This window comes from Heterocephalus glaber, unplaced genomic scaffold, assembly GCF_053883595.1.
Source record: "Heterocephalus glaber isolate CG9 unplaced genomic scaffold, H.glaber_assembly_v1.0 deba00001613, whole genome shotgun sequence".
NCBI classification, from domain to species: Eukaryota; Metazoa; Chordata; class Mammalia; order Rodentia; family Bathyergidae; genus Heterocephalus; species Heterocephalus glaber.
Genome location: NW_028258384.1, coordinates 13,659,900 through 13,682,146, shown reverse-complemented (window position 1 = coordinate 13,682,146; position 22,247 = coordinate 13,659,900). Strand labels below are relative to the sequence as shown.

Sequence of the window (22,247 nt, the reverse complement as noted above, 5' to 3'; positions counted from 1 at the left end):
TGTAATTTTATTTTTTGTGATGTCTTTATCTGGCTTTGTGATTTGAGTAATTCTGACATCATAAATTTGGTCAGTGCTATTTCCTCTTTTTAATTTCTTCAAAGTTTAAGAAGGATTGGTATTAATTCTTCCCAAAGCTTTAGTAGAATCCACCAGCAAAGCCTTTTGGTGATGAACTTTTCATTACTGTTTGAAGTTTTGATTATTCAATCTATTTGATATAGTACTGATGAGATTTCCTAGTATTTCCTGAGTTACTTTAGGTCATTTCTATGTATCTAGGAATTTTTCTGTTTCATATGGGTTATTTTTTCATAAATATTGCAAGGATTCATAAAATATTTTATTTCTGAAGGTTGTTAGTAAGGTGCTCACTTACAATACCTCCTTTATATCAATCTAGGAAGTTTTATCCATTTTATTGGTTTTTCAAATAATCACCTTTTAAAACTCTTTATTGTTTTCTTTATAAATTTTCTAATATTTTATAAATTTTTTAATGTTTTCAGTACATAATAATCACATTTTTTGAAGAGTTTGTGCATGTTCATAACATCAACTTTTTGGTTCCATTCCCCACTCATCCCTCCCTGCTCTCTCCTACTCTTGTTCCTATTCCCATTTGCAAAACTCCATTTTATTTTTTTCTTTAATTCTCTTTTTTAAAAAAATCCTCTTTCCTTTCCTTCCCATCTACTGCTCTCCAACTCTTACTCCTCTTCTCATTTAATAATAATTTCCCTGTTTTGTATTATCTATCTTTTATTTTGCTCTTTATTTTTGTATTCTCTAATTTATTGTCTATATTCCAATTTGTATAATTTTCTAACTTCTGTGAACTTTTGATTTACTTTGATCATTTTTTGATTCCTCTTTAGTTACTGATATGAATTCCTTCTTCTTTATTAGTTTAAGCATTTACAGCAATAAAATTTTCTATGAACACTATATGTGATGCATCTCATAAGTTTCAACATATTGTGTTATTTTTCCCTCACATTTGTGCATTTTTAAATTGCCTTTGTGATTTATATTCGTTCATTGGTCCTTTAAGAATATATTTTTAAATGTGCAAATATTTCTTAATTTTCCAGTTTCCTTTCTGTTTTTGACTTCTGGCTTCATTTCATTGTGGTTAAGAAGATATTTTGTATGATTTCATTCTCTTAGAATTTGTTAGAACTTGTCACAGGGCTCATCACATGATTTATGCTTGAGAATGTTCCATGTGCAATTAAGAATAATATGTCTCCTTCCATCATTGGGTAGAATGTTCCATATATATATATATATATATATATATATATATATATATATATATGACGTCTAGTTTAATAATAGTGTTGTTTAGGTCTTCTACTTTCTGATTTTGTATTTGGTTTTTCTCTACTATTGAAATTGGGTATTAAATTGTTATTTATTTATTATTAAAGAATGATACTAAAACCAGATAAACACATACCATCTCACATGAAAAACTACAAATATTTTTATGAATATATATTAAAAACTTCCAATGAAAACTAGCAAATTGAAACTGACAACAAATTAATTTAACACAGAAGTAAAAGATTAGTTTGATGTTAAAAAAACAAAGTTATATGTTGCATTAAATAAATGAAAAAAATCACATCATCTCAATAGGTGCTAAAGAAATATGTGGTAATATTCTGTCCATGGTTGACCTACTTCAAAGCAGAAAAACTAAGTTGGAAGTGTCTGGGTGGAGGAAAGATGTTTAAATTATGGCAGCTAGGAAGCAGAGAGAGAAAGGATGGAGCTAGGGAGGGAGATACAACTTCCCAGGTCAAGCCCTCAGTGATCCATCTCTAACCAGGCCCTATCTCCCAACAGCAAGTCAGCACTCCCATTATCCAAGCATCTTTCAAACACAAGAGGCTCTGGGAAATACCCCATACCTAAAATATAACATTCAGTGCTATACTCCTGTAATCCCAGCACTCTGAGAACCTAAGGCAGGAGGGTCACAAGTTTGAATCCAGCCTGAGTAATGTAGTGACACAGTGTGATCCTATTTCAAAATATAAAATAACAATAAGAACTGGAGATGGAGTTTTGTGAGAATTCTCTGAGTTCAATTCATTTCTCTCTAACAATACACTGATAATTTTCACTCATTAGATATAAAAAACAAAGTAGTACAGGTTGGAAAGAAATAAATTAATTTCTGTTCAAAAAGTCATTATTGTATATATAGACAAATATAAGGAATCTACAAATAAATGTCATTAGAGCTAGTAAATGAACTCATTAAAATTTCAAATACAGGATGAACATAAAAGTAGTTGCATCTCTATAGAATAGTAATAATCTGAAAATGAATTGGAAAGCAATTACAGTAGCATAAAAAGAAATAAAATATTTATAAGGCAAATTTATTTAAAGAAATTCAAGATTTGTGCAAAATATTGTAGAAAGGCATTGGTGAAATGAAAACTTCCAAGCTCTGTGCAGTGGCAGTATAGTAGCCCATGAGATTTATCCAAGGTGCAATTATTGCTAATTAAAAATGAAAAATTCCATGTTTTTGAACATAAAAATTAAATATCTTAATATAACAATACTTAGCACATGTGCAGATTCAAGCCAATCTTAATTAAAATTCTATACATTTTTGAGAAATAAAATATTTAGTTATAATATTTATATAAAATTTGCAGACTTTTCAATACCCAAATACTGAATAACAAAAACAATATTAAATAAGTAGGGCAAACTTGAGGATTTACATTTTCAGATTTCAAAATTTACTGGACTCCTACAGTAAACAAAATAATATTGTACATGCATAATAATAGATTTATAAGTAATAGAATAGAATTAAGAGGATAGAAATAAACACATTGGCTTTAACTGATTTTTAACAAAGATCATTCAATGAATAAAGGACAATGTTTCTTTTTCTTTTGCTTAAATTCTTTTATTGGTACATTTTAGGTACACAATATGTTTACATTTATCATTGGGTGCTTGTACCTGTATATGATGTATCTTGGTTCTTATTATTTCCCCATTACTTGTGCACCCTTCACCCCCGCTACCCTTTCCTATTTACAAAGACTTTGTTTCCATTTTTTTTCTTTTCTCATAATTTTTCCTTTCCCTTCTTTCCTTTCCCCTTCCCTTCCCACCTTCCCTACCCCTTTGGACCTTTTCTTCCTATTTTAAATTATCAGTTATTTGTTTTAATCATTTTAATCCTTATTTACACTTTCAGTTTCTCAAACTAGAGAAACTATTCGGTATTTACACATGTGTGTCCTATTTATTTCACTTAAGAATATGGCCCCAATATGCATCCATTTAGCTATAAATGTCCCTAGTTTCTCATTCTTTATGGCTGAGTAGTACTCCATTTTATTAAAAAAAAACCCACATCTTCTTTATCCAGTTTCCAGTTGATGGGCACTTAGGGTTTCCTGGAAGGAAGAATTACCTTGATTCTAAAACCAGAAATGGATCCAACCAAAAAGAGAACTACAGGACAATCTTTTTAATGAATATAGACACAATACTCCTCAATAAGATGGTGGCAAACACAATGCAGCAAATCATCAAAAAGATCATACATAATGACCAAGTAGAATTCATCCCAAGTATGCAGGGATGGTTCAACATATGCAAATCAATAAATGTAATACACCACATTAACAGAAACAAGGACAAAAATCACACAATGGTCTCAATAGATGCAGAGAGAGCATTTGACGAAATCTAAAAACCATTCATGATAAAAACACTGAAGAAAATAGGAGTGGAAGGTCTTTATATGAACCAAATAAAAGCCAATAATGACAAAACAATGGCCAACATCATATTAAATGGAGAAAAGCTGACGCTTTCCCTCTAAAATATACACTATCACCACATCTGTTTAATATAATTCTTGAAACATTAGCTACAACAATAAGACAAGAGAAAGAAATAAAAGGGAGATGAATAGGAGAGGAAGAATTTAAATCAGCATTATTTGCTGATGACATGATCCTCTACATAAAAGACTCCAAAAATTCCACCAAAAGACTCCTTGAACTAATATCCAAATTTGGTATCGTAGTAGAATACAAAGTCAACACTAAAAAGTCAATAGCATTCCTATACGTCAAAAACAAACTCACAGAGTGAAATTAGGGAAATAATACACCTCACAATAGCAACCAAAAAATGAAATACTTAGGAATTAACCTAGCAAAGGCAGTGAAAGAACTCTACAATGACAATGATAGTACTCTGAAAAAGAAGATTGAAAAGAATATCAGAAAATGAAAATACATTCCCTATTTCTGGATTGGTAGAAACAATATAGTAAAACTTGTCATACAGTGGTACCTCAGCTCATGAATGCTTTTGTTTGTAAACAATTTAGCTCACAAATAGAAGGGTTTAGTAGGGTTTTTTGTTTACAAACCCTGGGTTGGGTGACAAACACGACCATGGCCATCACTCCCACAAACACAAATGTAGTCATGTTTTCCTAAAGCATACAACAAATTAAGTTCATGAAATGAGGTACCACTCTACTTACAAAATTGTGTTACAGGTTTAACATAATCTCAATCAAAATATGAATAACATTTCTTGCAGAGCTGAAGAAAGGAATGCTAAAATTCATATGCATCCAGAAGATATCTAGAATAGCAAAAGTAATTCTTGGCAAAAAGAGAAAGGCAGGTGGCATCACAATCCCAGACTTCAAGTTACACTACAAAGATACAGTAATAAAACAGCATAATATTGGGAAAAAACAGACTCATGGATCAATGGAACAGAATAAAAGATACAGAAACAACCCCAGGCACACTCAGCTATGTTTGTTTTTGACAAAGGAGCCAAATCTCTTCACTGGAGGAAAGGTAGGCTCTTTAACAAATGGTGGTGGAAAAACTGGCTTTCCACATTCTGAAGGCTGAATTTAGACCCATATCTCTCACCATGCACTAACCTAAAATGATTATGGATCAAAGAGCTAAACATTAGAACAGAAATAATCTGCTGGAAGACAAAATACGTAAAACTTTTGAAGACATAGTTGTAGGAAAAGACTTTCTATGCAAAACCCTAACTCACAAGAAATAACACCAAGAATTAACAAATGGGATTACATCAAATTGAAACCCTTCTTGCAATAAAGGAAACCACTTAAAGAGTGAAGAGAAAATCTACAGAATGGAAAAAATATTTTTTCAAACTACTCCTCAGACAAAGAACTGACGTGCAGAATATGTAAAAACACAAAAATAGGACCCCTAAAAATGTAAAGAACCAATTAAAAATGGACATCTTAAATGAATAAATCTCAGATGAAACAATACAAATGGTAAAAAAATGCATGAACAAATGTTCAACATTGCTGGCCATTCAAGAAATACATATTTAATCAACACTGAGATTCCATCATAATCCAGAAAGAATGGCTACCAAGTAAGCAACCAATAACAAATGCTAGCAAGGCTGTGAGGAGAAAGGAACCTTTCTCCACTGTTGGGTGGACTATAGAATGCTACAAACACTATGGAAATCAGTATGGAGATTCCTCAAAAAATTGAAAATAGAAAGCCCATTTGACGCTGCTATTACTTTTCTAGATATGTTCCCAAAAGATTTAAAGACATTATATCACAGTGAAGTATGCATCTGCCTGGAGTGCACCTTTGAATATTTGTATACTCATGTTTATAGCCACACAATTCATAATAGCTAAATCTTGGAAACAACCTATATGTCTATCATCAGATGAATGGATAAAGAAAATGTAGTTTTAAAACACAATGGAGTACTACTCTGCTATAAAGATACACGAGTTTTTGAAGGAAAATGGGTGCACCTTGAGACCATAATATTGAGTGAAGTAATTTAGACACATAAGGTTAAATATCATATGGTTTCTCTTATATGAAGAACTATTATATATATATATATATATATATATATATATTAGAGAGAGAGTAATGAAAGACAGCTACAAAAAGGAAAGGAAAAAAGTTAATATAATTGACCACAGATAATGTATCTAAAAGTATACATAGATTTAGTTCAATTTTCTGATATATATTATATATTATTTGGCCTATTAGCCTGGTTTTCAAACTGTATATATGATAATTAATTTTATAAGATCTTTTAAGATAAATAAATGAATCTGATGCTAGAAAAATAAGAGAGGCATGGAGGGAGGGGTGAAAGGAGGAAATTGAAATATATAAATATAACAATTGTTTACAGTACCTGTAATAATTATGCACTACAAACATGTACTGATAAAAGTCAAATGAAAAAGAAACCTCTGTAAAGAAAACCTTAAAAAGTTTTAAGAAAAAGAATAACTTACCTTTTTTATACTCACAGTCACTTGAGTTAAGCTTTACTGTTTGTTCTTTTGTTCTGTATAGGTCATAAAGCATATGTGTAAAGTACCTGAATTTTGTTAGAAGAATCAAGAAGGAAATCAGCCCAATTCAAAAGAAAAAAGGGAGGAAGCCCCATGTTCTCTAAAATTGGAAAGTTAGCTCCTATCTACAAGGGTGAGATTTCCCAGTGACCATGAGGCCAGTTGAAAACAAACATGGGAGAGAGACCCAGGTGGCTGATTCATGTGACAAATCAAAATGAAACTAACAAAACAAGCATAAAAGTGGCAAAGTTTCATATTTATTTAAGGTAGGAAAAACCAGAAGGGTAGGGGAACAAACAGACTCTGGAGAGCAAGCTTGGGCCAATTTAAAGTAGGAAAAACTGAGGAAAACTGCAAACAAAAATACATCTTATGGTGTGTGTGTGTGTGGTGGGCTACTATGTAGAGACATGATAGCAAGAGCTTCATGGCAATGATACCTTTTTTTATATTTCCTATGCTGGCATCACTTCCTGGTCATCCTATCAGCTATCTGTTTTAGTTCTCATGAGAAGTTCATGTGCAGCACTCTGGAAATTTTTCTGTGCATGTGTCCCAGGCTCTTGTCAAAACTCTTTTCAGAGCTAGTTTCCCCACATCCTGTCTTCCTTCTTTAGGACGAATTAAAAAGTACACTTGAGTACATAATATTCAACTTCAGAAGACCAAAGATAGAGAAAAAATTTAAAAGTCAAGGAACTTCTTACCTGCACTCAAAGATAAGAATAACATTCCAATTCTCTTCACAAACTAGGCAAACAAAAGTAGAATAGAAAAGCATACTTTATGTGATGACCAAAAAGAACCAGCAGCCTAAAATTCTGTGTTCAGTCAAATTACAAACTTGCTCAAACAAAAATTGAAAATACTTGTCATAGGTAGACCTGCCTTGTGAAAAAGTTGATAGTTCTTCAGATAGAAGAAAAATTCTAGACCTCAGACCTATGTAATGACAATAAGATTATTATAGAAGGAATAAATGTAAAATAACATATATTTTATTCTTAATGTATTAAAACAAATAATTTATTCAAAATAATGACATAAACAATATATTTGAAGCTTCTAGCTTATTGGTAAGTAAAATGAATGACCTAATTCTTAAAGGGATGGCAAGAAGGAACTGGCAATATTCTATTTTAAGAATTTGTACTACTCATGAAGAGATATAACATTATTTGAAACCAGACTTAGAATATTTGTAAATATATTTTTGCAAACTATGGTGCACCCATTTACAAATTTTAAAAATAGATTTCATTAACCATTTAACAGTTTATCCTAACCATCATTCGAGCAGTGCATCTGTTAACATTATGACTATCCTGAGCATCACTCAGGCAGGTGTAATTTCCTCCAGTTGATTATTGCTTTGAGTAAATTTGAAAAAAAAATGTCATTTTTATATTTCCTGTTATATTGTTTTATAAAAATTAACAAAATATGAGGTTTTTAATCATTCTGTATTTAAGTAATTGGACTGGTAACTTGTTAAAAGAACAATAAGACTTTCTGCATTCAGTTTGCTATATCTTACTGAGAAATTTTGCATCTATGTTTATTAGGGAGATTGGGCTTTAGTTCTCCTCCTTATTTGGGTCATTCTCTGGTTTTGGTATCAGGGTAATACTTTCTTCCAGGAATGATTTTGTGAGCATTACTTCCCTTTCTATTTCATTAAAGAGTTTGGAGATTAGTGACATTAGATCTTCTCTAAATTTCTTGTAGCATTCAGCAGTGAAACTGTCAGGACCTGGGCTTTTCTTTGTTGGTAAGTTTTTAATTACATTTTCAATTTCATTGACCGATATTGGTTTATTTAGAATTTTTATTTCATCTTGATTCAGCTTTGGTAATCCATATGTATCTAGGAATCTGTCCATTTCTTCTGTATTTTCCATCTTATGACAGTACAGTTTCTCACAGGTTTTGATGTTCTTCTGGATTTCCACAGGATCCATTATGATTTCACCCTTTTCATTCCTAATTGCATGAAATCAAGTCTTTTCATTAATTTTTTGTAAGGTTGGCTAAAGGTTTTTCAATTTTATTTAATCTTTCATAGAACTAACTCTACAATTTATTGATTCCTTGTATTGTTTTCTTAGTCTCAATTGCAGTAATTTGCACTCTGAAATTTATAATTTTCACCCTATGTGCAATTTTTGGCTTGACTTGGTCCTCTTTCTCTAGAAATTTGAAGCTTAACATTAGATTGTTTATTTGAGCTGGTTCTGTTTTCCTGATTTGAGAATTCACTGCTGTAAATTTCCCTCTTAGGGCTGCTTTTATTACAATCCCATAAGTCCTGGTATGTTGTATCAGCTTTGTCATTTAATTGTAGATACTATTTAATTTCTTCTTTATTTCATTTGTGACTCATTGGTTTTCAGAATGATGTTATTTAATTTCCATGGGTTTATGGAATTTTTATTGTTTCTTTTGCCATTTATTTCCCATTTTATTGCACTATGGTCAGATACTATGCATGAAAATCAACCACTGAGATCTCATTTTATTAAAAAGCTTTTGAATAGCAAAAGAAATCATCAACAGAGTTAAAAGACAACCCACAAAATGGGAACAATTTTACCCAGTTGTACCTCAGACAAAAGCCTAATATATACAACAAATAAAAAATTGAAAAAAACACAAGACCCCCCAAATTTCAAGACCCAATACAAAAATGGACATTTGAAATGAATACACACTTCTTAGATGAAGAAGTACAAATGATAAATAAATATATGAAAAAGCGTTCAACATCACTCGTCATTTCAGAGATGCAAATTAAAACAATGCTGAGATTTTATCTCACTTCAGAAAGAATGGCTGTTATCAAGAAATCAACCAACAACAATGCTGGTGGGGCTGTGGGGGAAAAGGAACACTTCTCCACTGTTGGTGGGAATGCAGAGTTGTGCATCCAGTGTAGAAATCAGTATGGTGATTCCTCAAAAAACTAGGATTAGAGTTCCCGTACTACCCAGCTATTGCCCTTCTCAATATCTTCCTGAAAGATTTAAAAGTATCATACCACAGTGATATATGTGCACCCAAATTTATAACAACACAGTTTGCAATAGTTAAATCTTGGAAACAAGCCAAATGTCCATCAACCAATGAATGGATAAGGAAGGTGTAGTTTTATTTATAAAATGGAGTTCTACTTAGCCATAAAGAAGGATCAACAAGAGATTTCTAGGTAAATGGATCCAACTAGAGACTATACTCTTAAGTGAAATAAATCAGACACACATTATAAATATTACAATGTCTCTCTGGTGTGAGAAACTAAACATGTAATTTTGGGCCAAAATGTATAATAGATACAGTGAAATAGGAAGAAATTATTAAAAAAGAAAGGGGAACTAGGGAGGGAAGAAAGGATAAAGAAGGTAGGGAAAAGAAAAAATAAATGAGAAAAGGATAAAATGGAAACAAAGCTTTGTAAATAAGAAGGGGAAGAAGGTTTGGAGGGAGGGGAGGGGAATGGGAGATAAAAGAATCAATATATAGCACGTACATGTACAAATTCCCCATAATGAATATGGTCATTATGTATTCTAAATTGTACCAATGAGATTAATAAAAAAATAAGAAAAAACGAAAACATTCAAATTCCATACTAGTAGAAGAGAAATATAAAAAGGAACAGTTAGAAACAACAGGACAATGAGTTGAACATAGTTACAGTTTGAGGATGTATTAGCCCAATGATATTAATAATAACTTTAAATAGGAGTTACATAAATAGAACAATGAAAAGATAGATAGAAATTTTTAGGATGGATAAAAAATAAGAACAAACAATGTGTTGTTTTAAATTTAGTACGCAAAAAATGCTTCCAATTTGTGTTTCATTTTCACATCTATATATTTATCTCAGTAACAAAAAGGATCATCATAACAAGACAGTGGCTGCACGAGATCCTCCAGTGATCATCTCTGAAGAGCCACATCAATTTGTACAACTACTCAGGCACAAAAAATCTTTTAAAAAGTTTAAATATCAGATGAGAGACAATAGTGTCTACTTTTTATATAACAAAATGAAGACATTAAAAAAATAGTTGCTTAAGTCTTCCTTACTCCAAATCCAAGCATCCCAGTGTGGAGACTAATGTCTCCAATTTAGGAGGGTTAGAGAGAATTAATTCCAGGCTTTGAACTTGAATCCCAGTAAAAGGCTAGCCATGATGAAATACAGTGCTAAACAAGTCCCAAAGCCCCTACTTCCATGAAAATGCTTGCAGACTAAGCTTCTTCTGAACTTACATTATGTCTGTTGATGATTATTCTCACCATTCATCCTTCAACCATAAGTGGTCCAGGAGAGAGAAAGACTAACTGGTGGGCAGAGTACAGAAAGACTAACAGAGTGGGCATCGTGGTTTGTCCTGGAGCCCAATGCCATCTTCACCACATTCAAAACCAGGCCCAACTAGGACCGATGCACCTATTAAGTAGGCCAGGGTTTTAAGACAGAGATTCAAGACTAAAGCCAGCATCAGTCTGAGATCCGTGGATCACAATTAATCTTTCACTTACATTATTTTCAACCTTGAAATAAGTCTAGAACATACATGCATACTGGGATAATAAACATGTATTTTTCTGCATCACTTCCAGCTGCACAATGCACAGACTTTGATGCTTTCTAGAGACTATATGGGTAGTTGCAACTATGAGACTCAGGCACAACCAAGTTTATCATCAGCCAAAGAGACCAAAGGACTGCCTTCTACAATAACACCTGACCTTGGAAAGCATAGCATGGAGCAAGAACCCATTCACTCATGATAGGAGAGGATTTGTCCTGGAATGTACTGCCAGGTTGGCAAAACCTAACAATAAGCATACCCCAGCAGCCCCCATCCTAGGACTTCCTGCATATGATGTCTCTGGATTGGCTTCAGTTCCACAGGAAGGGTAACTGCCCTAATCCCGTGTTTGCAAACCTCTTAGAGCTTTCAATGATGCAAATATCCCACTGCAGCATGTGTGGCATAGGTTCACCACCACTGCCCTAATCTGTCAGACATCCATTCCAACTGATATCACCTGTGACTGTATGTAGCCATATACAAGTAACATGAGTCCACCTGAGCAATAGGTAACCCACTGTGGGTCTTAGCCCCATCTCAGGGTTGCGCTGATTTGGCAGACAGTTGGTTCAATGTGTGGCAAAGATTGGTGGCACTGGTGGTCACAGGTGGTACATACATAGATGCCTATAGCTTGTCCATTCATGATGACTCTAGAATCAGAAAGAATCCCATAATTCCTGACCATGGGCCAGTAACTATGGATGAGGCATCTGTGCCTATCTGGGCCTGAGAGCCTTGAACTCTTTTTTGGTACTCTCCTTCCTGAACAACACATAAATAGTGTATTTGACACAAATCTTGGCTTGAATTTCCCTATAACTAATTGCCCTAAACATCAAAGAATGAACTCAACAACAGGCTACTTGAAAATATAGTCAGCGAATAAAAAAAATTGAATTCTGAAAATACATCCAACAAACTTTTAGTAAACCTGGATCTAACTGCCACCCAGTACTAAAACAATGAAAGTGACCATGACTCTTAATAAGCACCCTGATCAATAATTCAAAAATAATAAGCACAAATAAAATCGGATCAGGAAAATTTGAATAAATAGTGTTTCAATGCATAGATGGTATCAGATGCCAACAAACATGAAAAGTTTTTAAAAAAAACATATTCTTACCTAAAAGTAAGAATAAAAAATCAGAGGCTGACTAGATAGTAATTATTATAGAAGAAATAATGTAGCTAATTTAAAATCATAGCTCTGAGGCAATACAATGAGATTGAAGAAAACACAAAAAATGATTCAATGCACTAACAGAGAAACTTAACAAAGAGAAAGAAGCAATTACAAAAGTAAAAACAAAATCTTAAGCTAGAAAATAAATTGAGTGAAATTAAAAATATAATAGAAGGCACTGATAGCAGGATGGAAAAAACAAGAGTGAACTCAACAACATGTTATTTGAAAAAATATAGTCAGTTAATAAAAAATGAATAAAGAAGAATGCAGAAAGCTTAAGGAAACTGGAACAGTATTATGGGAGCAAACATTCAGGTTATTGAGGATCAAGAAAGACTTGAGAATGTTGAAGTGATCGAAAGCTTACTTTAGTAACTAATAATGGAATATTTACCAAATGATGGCTTGGTAGAGAAGTTTAGAGAGAAGGATTACAAATATCTAGTACATTAAGGTCAAAGATCACTAGTCAGACTTAGCCTAACCAAGTCTACCCCATGACATCTTATAATGAAACTACCAGAGGTTATAGAAAAAGTCAAAATTATGAAGGCTACAAGATAAATGAAACAAATAACATATAAGGGACTCCCCATTTATATGACAAAAGTCTTTTCAATGGAAAACTTACATGGTAGGTGAGAGTGGCATGATATTTTCACAATACCGAAGGAAAAATAAAATGCCAATGATAAATACTAGACCTGGAAAAGTGATCCTTTAGAAATGAGACCTAAAGATATTAAAAAAAAAAAAAGCTGAGAGAATATATCTATATCAGACCTATCCAGAAAGGAGCATGAGTAGCATTTTTTAAATTGCAAGGGGGAGACATTAATGAGTAAGAATATTACAGACAATGAGATAGACAAATGAGATGTGAAAAATTCAAACTATAGGAAGGACTGCAGTGTTGTGTAGTTTTCTTATCCATATATTTTCTTTTGTTCATTTGTTTCTGTTCTTATTTTTGTACTAAGGTTAAATTTTAACATTTCAAGTGATATAAACAAAATTTATTTTGTATAAGCATTCTGGTAATAGCAAACATAAAAATCAATAATACAGAAGCTAAAAACAATAGTTGAAGAAACAAAATACATTACTACCATAAACCATTAATCTGCAAAGGAATATTGTAAGAGAAGGAAAAGGAAATAATAGATCTATAAGAAAACTAGAAAGCAAGTATAAAATGACTGTGGTTAGAGTTTACCTACTAATAATTACCTTGCTTGACAGTGAATTAAATTTTCCAAATAAAATATAGAGAAATTGAATGATTTTAAAAAGCAAGAACTAACTTACAAGAAACTCATTTCACATCTGAGGATACACGTAGACTGAAAATGAAGGGATAAAATTAGATATTTAAAAAAATGGAAAACAAAAGAAAGCAGGATGAATCATTTACTCGTATTTCCAAAAATGACTTCCAATCAAAAACATTAAAGACAGAAATTGAATGTCATTATATAATGATAAAATGATACATTCAACAAGGGAATACACACACACACACACACACATATTCTGAGCAAGTTAATTTGTAAAGCAAATATGACTAAAACAAGGAATAAACTCTAAAAAATAATGTTATGGGACATTAACATCACATTTTCAGCAATGGAAAAATCATACAGAAATAAATCAACAAAAAAAGCAAAGTTAAATTACACAATATTACAAACAGACCTAGCAGAAATTTAAATATCATTCCAACCAACAGCTGTTGAATATACATTTTCTCATCAGCATCTGGAACATTCTTCAAGATAGACCAGAGTACACCATAAAATAATTCTCAACAAATCTAAAATTCAGATATTCCTTGTTTAATGACTGAGATCGGTTCCTGTACTAGGTCATTAAATGAAATGGTTGCTAAATGAGGAATTATATCTAGTATGTTCATTACAATATTCAGAAAAAAGAAATTTCCAAAGGAAACACTATTTTGATGACTTTGCTTTTACTTGTGTAACTTGAACATATAGCACTGCAATCTATAACAGAGTATAAACTACAGTACTGTACTGTGCTGTTCAGTACAACCAGCAAAAATTATAATAGTGCATAAACAAGATATACTGTATTAAAAAAAGACATTAAGGCTCTATAAACAAGATGTACAGAACTATACAAAAAAGAAAGTCATAGGTCCTTGCAGTGGGTCAAAAAACAAAACATCATGCCTTGGTGCTAAGTCTGAATAGTCATTAAATTGGTAGGTCTTTTAACCACTGTGAAAATCAGTATGGAGATACCTAAAAGAACTTGGACTGGAAGTCCCATTTGACCCAGCTATTCCCCTTATGGGTACCTTCCCAAAAGAATTAAAAGAATCATACCACAGAGATATATGTGCACCCATGTTCATAGCAGCACAATTTGTAATAGCTAAAACTTGGAAGCAGCCCAAATGCCCATCAACTGGAGACTGGATAAAGAAAATGTGATTTTTTCATAAAATGGAGTACTACTCAGGCATAAAAAATGAGAAATTAGAGACATTTGTATCTAAATGGATGCACATTGAGGCGATACTCTTAAGTGAAATAAATAGTACACACATGTGTAAATACCAAATAGCTTCTCTAGTGTGAGAAACTGAAAGTATAAGTACCAAAAGGTATAATATAATGTGAAATAGGAAGAAAATGGACAAAGGGGAAGGGGAAATGGGAGGGGTAGGGGAAAGGAAAGAAGGGAATGGAATTAATAATAGAAAATTAAAAAATTGTAAAAAAGACTTTGTGAATAGGGAAGGATGGAGGGGTTTAAGGGAGGGCAGGGGAAGGGGGGAGAATAAGAACCAAGAGAGATTATGTAAAGGTGAAATTTTCCAATGATGAATGTAAATATATTGTATACCTAAAATGTACCAATAAAATAAAAATTAAAAAAATAAGAAATATTGCTAACTGATATTATATCAAATATATTTTCAAATCACAAAGCAATTAAACTAGGAATTAATAACAAGGAAAAGTACAGAAAATCTTAAAAACAAGCAAAGTATACAACTTACTTTTGAACAATGAATAACTCAGGAAAGAAATAAACACAAAAATTCAAAATTTTGGAAAGAAAATGAAAAGGGAGACACAGAATAGCATTCCAAATCTTATGGGACACAGCAAAAGCAGTATTTAAGAGGGAAGTTTATAGCAGTAGATACCCACACCAAGAAAGCAGAATGATCTCAAACAACTGATCAGTGTCACTCAGAGAACAAGAAGCACAAAAAATTACTATGGTATGATGCTTTAAACTTTTTTTCTTTTTTTTTTGGTACCGGGGATCGAACTCAGGACCTTGCGCTTGCGAGGCAGGCAGAGGAACCACTGAGCTGGATCCCTGGCCCTTGATACTTTAAACTCTTTTGGGAAGATAGCTAGAAGAAGCACAGCCTCCCACCAACAGTGGAGAAGGGTTCCTTTTTCCCCACAAACCCACCAGAATTTGTCATTGGTTGATTTCTTCATTGCAGCCATTCTTTCTGGAATGAGGTGGAATCTCAGCGTTGTTTTCATTTGCATCTCTCAAAAGACCAGTGATGTTGAACATTTTTACATAGATTTATTTGTTGTTTATACTTCTCCATCTGAGAAATATCTATTCATTTCAGATGCCCATCTTTGAATTAGGTCTTTAAATTTGGGGGGTATGGTTTTTTAATTCTTCACATATTCTAAATGATAGTCCTTTGTCTGAAGAATGGTTGGGAAATTTTTTTTTACGTATCATGGATTGTCTTTTAACTCTCTTGGTGTTTTTCTTTTCACTGTGCCAAAGCTTTATAATTTGATGTGATCCCAAGATACTAGTTGTTCATTCTTTCTTGCATGTCCTGTATGATTGGGGTTTTGTTCATAAAATTCTTTCCTACATCTATCTCTTTGAGAGTTTTACCTATTCTATTTTCCAGCAGATTAAGTGATTCTGTTTTTTATTTAGATGTTTGATCCATTTTGATTTTAGTTTAGTGCATGGTGAGTGATATGGGTCTAGGTTCAAGCTTCAGCATGTGGAAAGCCAATTTTCCCAGGACCATTTATTAAAGAGGCTATCTTTCTTCCAGTGAAGGTGTTTGGCCCTTTTGTCAAATGTAAGATAGCCAAGTGTGCTTAGAGTTGTTTCTGCATCTTCTATTCTTTTCCAATTATGTTTAGAACAGCACAATTTATAATAACTAAATCTTGGAAACAGTCCATATGCCCATCAAAAGATGAATGGATAAATAGTGATATTTATATGCATTGAAATACTACTCTGCCATAAAGAATGATAAACTTGAGTAATTTTTAGATAAATGGATGTACATTGAGGCCATAATGTTAAGTGAAGTCAGTCAGGCACACATGTTCAAATATCGCATTGTTTCTCTGGTGTGAGAAAACAAAATGGTAAATAAAGAGCACAATAGAGGGTAAATATTGAAAAGTAAGAAGAACATGTTCAACTGGGAATGGGACCAAGGGAGGGGGGAAACAGAAGGAAAGGAATAAAAAAAACAGTATGGAAGGGAAAAAATGGAAATGAAGAGGCATAGAAGTGTTGAAGCAAGGGGAGGAAATGGGAAGAAAATAGAATCAAGACATATTATGTACAGATACAAGTTCCCTACAATGAATGTGATCATTATGTATGGCAAATATGTACTAATAAGAATTTTTAAATGCTCCCAAAATTGTTAGATAAAATACATTATAAAGATCAGACAAAATCAATAAAATGGAGAAAAATCATAGAAATTATCACTGAAACAAGAAACTGGTCCTTTGACAGAATAAGCAAAGATAGGCAAACCCTTAGCCTAAGAAAGAAAGAAGACTAAAATAAATGAGAAATGAAAAAGGAAACATTTTAGAAGACACTATGGAAGTACAAAGGATCTTTAAAACTATTATGGGCAAGTGTAGGTTGATAAATTTGATAATCTTGAAGATGTGGACAAATTACTTGACATATATCTTACCAAGACTGACTAATGAAGAAACAAGTAATTTAACAGACCAAAAACAAGTAAAAAGTTTGACTAAGTAATGAAATGTCCCATTAAAGAATGGTCCTAGTCCAGATGGCTTCTCTCCTGAATTGTACATAACAATTAAAGATAAACTAATATCAATTCTTCTTGAGTTATTCCAAGGTATGGAAGAGGAATGAATTCCTCTGTTATACAAAGGTCATTATCTTGACAACAAAAATAGATGAGGACACACCAAAGAATGAAGCAAGTCAATGTTGTTGATGAATCTAGATACAAAATTTTTCAACAATATACTAGCAATCTGATCTAACAGAACATTAAGAAGAGTATTCATTTTAAAACCACCTATACTGTCTGTGGAAAGATATGAGAACATACATGTTTATGTAAATAGAGGCTAAGTTTACACTTTACCCATCATTGTTGATTCTGTTTAAAATGACTGTACCTTAAAATATGTTTCACTAGCTGCTTTTCCAAAATATTCCTAAATCCACATGTACAATATTGTAATAATACATTTACACACATTAAGTGTTGTTAATATGAACTTATGATGGTTTATTGCATTTATCAACATAGCTAGAACAGAAGATTTTGTATGTTCACAACAAAGAAATCATAAAAGATTGAAGTGATGAATATGCTAATTATGATAATTTTATCATTTCACATTCTGCATGTGTCCTGAAATATCATACAGTACTCTATAAAAGTATCCAATTTTCAAAACGAAATACATCATAGTAACAATTTAATGTACCCTGCTATTCTGCGTAAAAACCAAAATGGAACACATAGTTGCAGAATGTACTACTTTTAACTGCCATACATCTTCTACACTCATTACTCATCAACATTTCCTTCACTAGATGGTGAAATAAAAGCTGGTCATGTATCACAGTCTCTTTAGGACTTGGAACCAAGACACTTGAAAAACAATAAATTTGTGAAGAGAAAGGAGAAAGAGTTCCAGGAATCAAAAAGAAGCCAACAGGAAAAGTAGAAATTACAGAAAAATTAGAGAATATGAAGACAACACAGAGAAAAGAATGAAGCAGTCTGGAATGCTAACCCCCAACTCTGGGTGAAGATGACATGTCTCTCCAACTAAAAGGAAAGCCAGGAGATGATCTGCAGCCCAAGAGAAAAACAATTGGTGAGCAACACTAGCTCCAAGAAGAGCCACTGGTTATTACAGTGGCAAATACAATGCGGCATTTTACTCTTTTTTTGTTGTTGTTGTTGTTAAGTTTATTGGTACATTGGCACATTGGTACATTTTTAGGTATACAATGTGATGACATTCATCATTGGGAATTTTACCTTTACATGATATATCTTGGTTATCATTTTTTTCCCCATTCCTCTGCCCTTCCCTCAAACCCTCCATCACTCCCTATTCACAAAAACTGTTCCCATATTTTCCTTTTCTCATATGTATTGCTTTCCCTTCTTTCCTTTCTCCTACCCATCCCTTTCTGCCTTATTCTTTGGACCTTTTCTTCCTATTTCACATTATCTATTACACATTTTGATTCTTATTTGCACTTTCAGTTTCTCACACCAGAGAAATTACTCAGTATTTACAAATGTCTGTCCTATTTATTTCACTTAAGAGAATGGCCTCAACGTGCATCCATTTAGATATAAATGTCTCTAGTTTTTCATTTTTTATGGCTGAGTAGTAATCCATTTTATATTTTAAAAAATCCATCTTCTTTATCCAGTCTCTAATTGATGGGCAATTGGACTGTTTCCAAGTTTTAGCTGTTGCAAACTGTGCAGCTATAAACATGGGTGCATATATATCATTGTGGTGTGATACTTTTAATTTTGGGGGGAAGATGACAATCAGGGGAATAGCTGGGTCAAATGGGACCTCTAATCCTAGTTTTTTGAAGTATCTCCATATTGATTTCTACAGTGGTTGCACCAGTCTACACTCCCACCAACAGTGCAGAAGGTTTCTTTTTTCCCACAATCCCCCATTGATTTCTTGATAGCTACCATTCTTTCTGGAGTGAAGTAGAAGCTCAGTATTGTTTTCATTTGCATCTCTCAAATAACCAGTGATATTGAACATTTTTTCATATGTTTATTTACTGTTTCTACTTCTTTGAGAAATGTCTGTTCATTTCAGATGCCCATTTTTGGATTGGGTCTTTAAATTTGCGAGGTCTGATTTTTTTATATGTTTTATATACTCTAGATAGTAGACCTTTGTCTTAGAAATAGCTGGCAAAATTTTTTCCCTCATTGTTGGTTGTCTCTTCACTCTGTTGTGGTTTCTTTTGATGTGTAGAAGCTTTTTAATAAGATGAGAACCTTGTTGTCGATTCTTTGTGTTAGTTCTTGTGTGTGGCATTTTACGCTTAAAGTAACTCCATCCACATAGGAATCTAGCATTGGAGAATGAACTCACTGCAGCACATATTATAGAGGAATGATATGAGCAAGAAACATTTTGAGAAGGGGTTTATTATTTAACATTGAGCTAGTCCAGGAATCAAAAAATAATGTAATGACAGAATTCACTATATACCTTAAAAAGAACTCTCAATGTCAGTGGCTTTAACTCTGGAAACAAAATAAATGAAAACTCCCAAATTGGATCAGAAAACAAAACCCAACCATATTAGGTTGTAAGAGACACATCTTATGCAAAAGAAAGTACATAGGAGCCAGGGATTTAGTTCAGTGGTTTGGCCACCTGCCTCGCAAGTGCAAGGTCCCAAGTTCGAACCCCGGTAACAAAAAAAAAAAAAAAAGGAAAGACTTGTTTAAAAGAAAGTACATAGCCTCAAAGTGAAAGGATGAAAAAATGATACTCCATGGAACCAGAGCTGTAAAGCAAGTGGGAATAACTACATTATTTTCAGACACAGAGGATTTCAAGCTAAAAATCTTCAGAAAAGTCAAAGATGGGTACTACATACTGGGAAAGGGAAAGATTCAATGGGAAGAGAAAAAAATTTAAGTATATATACGCCAAATATTGGTGTACCCATCTTTATAAAAAAAACAAAAAACAAATGGACATAGAAGGACAGATAAACAGCAATATAATTATAGTGGGTGATTTCAATACCTCACTTTCACAATTAGTCAACTAGATAAAAAACTCAACAAGTAAATATCAAAGTTAGACCATGCCTTGAACAAATGGACTTAGCAAATATCTATGGAGTGTTTCAGCCACAGCAACAAAATATAATTTTTTCTCAACAGCACACAGAATTGTTTTCAAAAGAGACCATATCTTAGGACATAAAGTATGCTTAAATAAATGCAAAAGAATTAAATAATATACTGCCCACTATTGGAACATACCAGAATGAAACTAAAAATTAACAGCAAAATAATCTCTAGACACTATGCATATACATACAGATTAAATGAAAAATTATTGAATAATAATGAAGCACAGATTAAATTAAAATGTTTCTAGACTCAAATGACAATGGAAGTGCAAGATACCAAAATCTTTGGAACACAGTGAAAGTAGTTCAAGAGGGAAGATTATAACAGTGCATTCAGACACTAAAATAATATAACAATCCCAAATAAATATTTTAATGACACATCACAAGGTCCTAGAAAAAAAGAACAGTGCAGTACAAGGAAAGAAATAATAAAGATCAGAGTGAAAATTAATGAAATTATATTTAGAAAATCAATACAAAGGTTAAATGAATCAAAAAGTTGATTCTTTGAAAGGATACAGAAGATTGATAAACACTTACCTGAACTTACCCAAAAAGAAACACTTATCAATACTTATCAATACAATCAGAAACAAAAAAGGAAAAATCACAATAGACATTATGAAAATCTAGGTGATTATAAAAAAACTCCTTTGAAAATTTATATTCCCATACACTGGAGAAGCTAGAAGAAATGAAGAAATTACTAGACACATATGCATTACCAAAATGCAAAGAAGATATAATTACTGTAAATAGACCAATAACAAGCAATGACAGAGGCAGTCATCAAAACTTACAAACTAATAAAAGCCCAGAACCCCATAGATTCAACAGAAATTTACCAGAATATCAGAGAAAATCTGATGTTAGTACTCCTCAAACTTTTTCATGAAATTTAAATGGAAGAAATATAGACAAACTTATTCCTAGAGGCTAGCATTATCCTGATTTAAAAACTGGAGAATGACATAAAAAAAGAAAACTGCAGGACAGTCTCCTAGATGAACTTAAATTCAAAAATCTTCAAAGTACTTGGAAACAGAATGCAACAAATCACTACAAATATCATATATCAGGACCAAATTTGCTTCATGCTAGGGATGCAAGGATAGTCCAACATTCATATATCAATAAACAAATTATATTACATAAACAAAAAAGAACAAAAACTACATCATCATCTGAAAAGACAGAAAATAATATTTGACAAAATCCAAAATTTGTTCATAATAAAAACTCAGATAAAATAGGTATAGAAAAACCTTATCTCAAATTTATAAAAGTCATTTATGACAAACACATGAATAACATCCACTCTCCAATATATGCTCAAAACTTTTCCAGAGCACAGCAAGAGAAAGAAATAAAATGGATTCATATAGAAAAGTTAGAATCAAACTATCTTTTATTTGCAGATGATATGATCCTTTACATAGAAGACCCAAAAACTTCACTAAAATATTTTAAATCTCATAACCAAATTCAGTAAAGTAGCAGGAAAATTAGTGCACAAAATGAATACACAAAAAACAATAGTGTTTCTGTATAGCAACAATGAGGAGAGAAGTGTCCACTGCAGCACCATGGCTATGAAAGCAGCAAGCAGGATCATGTGAAGCTTTGAGGTGACATGATTGGACCTGTCATAACAGCTTGAAAGATTCTGTGCTGATTGACATTGATCTTGAGAGCCTTCAAGAATTTATGAAAGAATCACTTTAAACTCAATGTTTTGATTTCATCTCATGAATCAGATTTCAAAAAATACAAACCTGTGGTAGTATCAGCAAAGCAACCGAAGAACTTTGAAGGCTACATTGGATTTGCCAAT

General features: G+C 32.5%; 1 non-coding gene across 1 annotated transcript; it reads left to right on the top strand.

Annotated features, from left to right (window-relative positions):
* The first annotated feature begins 2,463 nt into the window (after nucleotides 1-2,463).
* Nucleotides 2,464-2,602, top strand: LOC147822490 (U4 spliceosomal RNA). Its single transcript, XR_015445639.1, has one exon. It is a non-coding gene; the product is annotated as a U4 spliceosomal RNA (small nuclear RNA).
* Nucleotides 2,603-22,247: the final 19,645 nt, after the last annotated feature.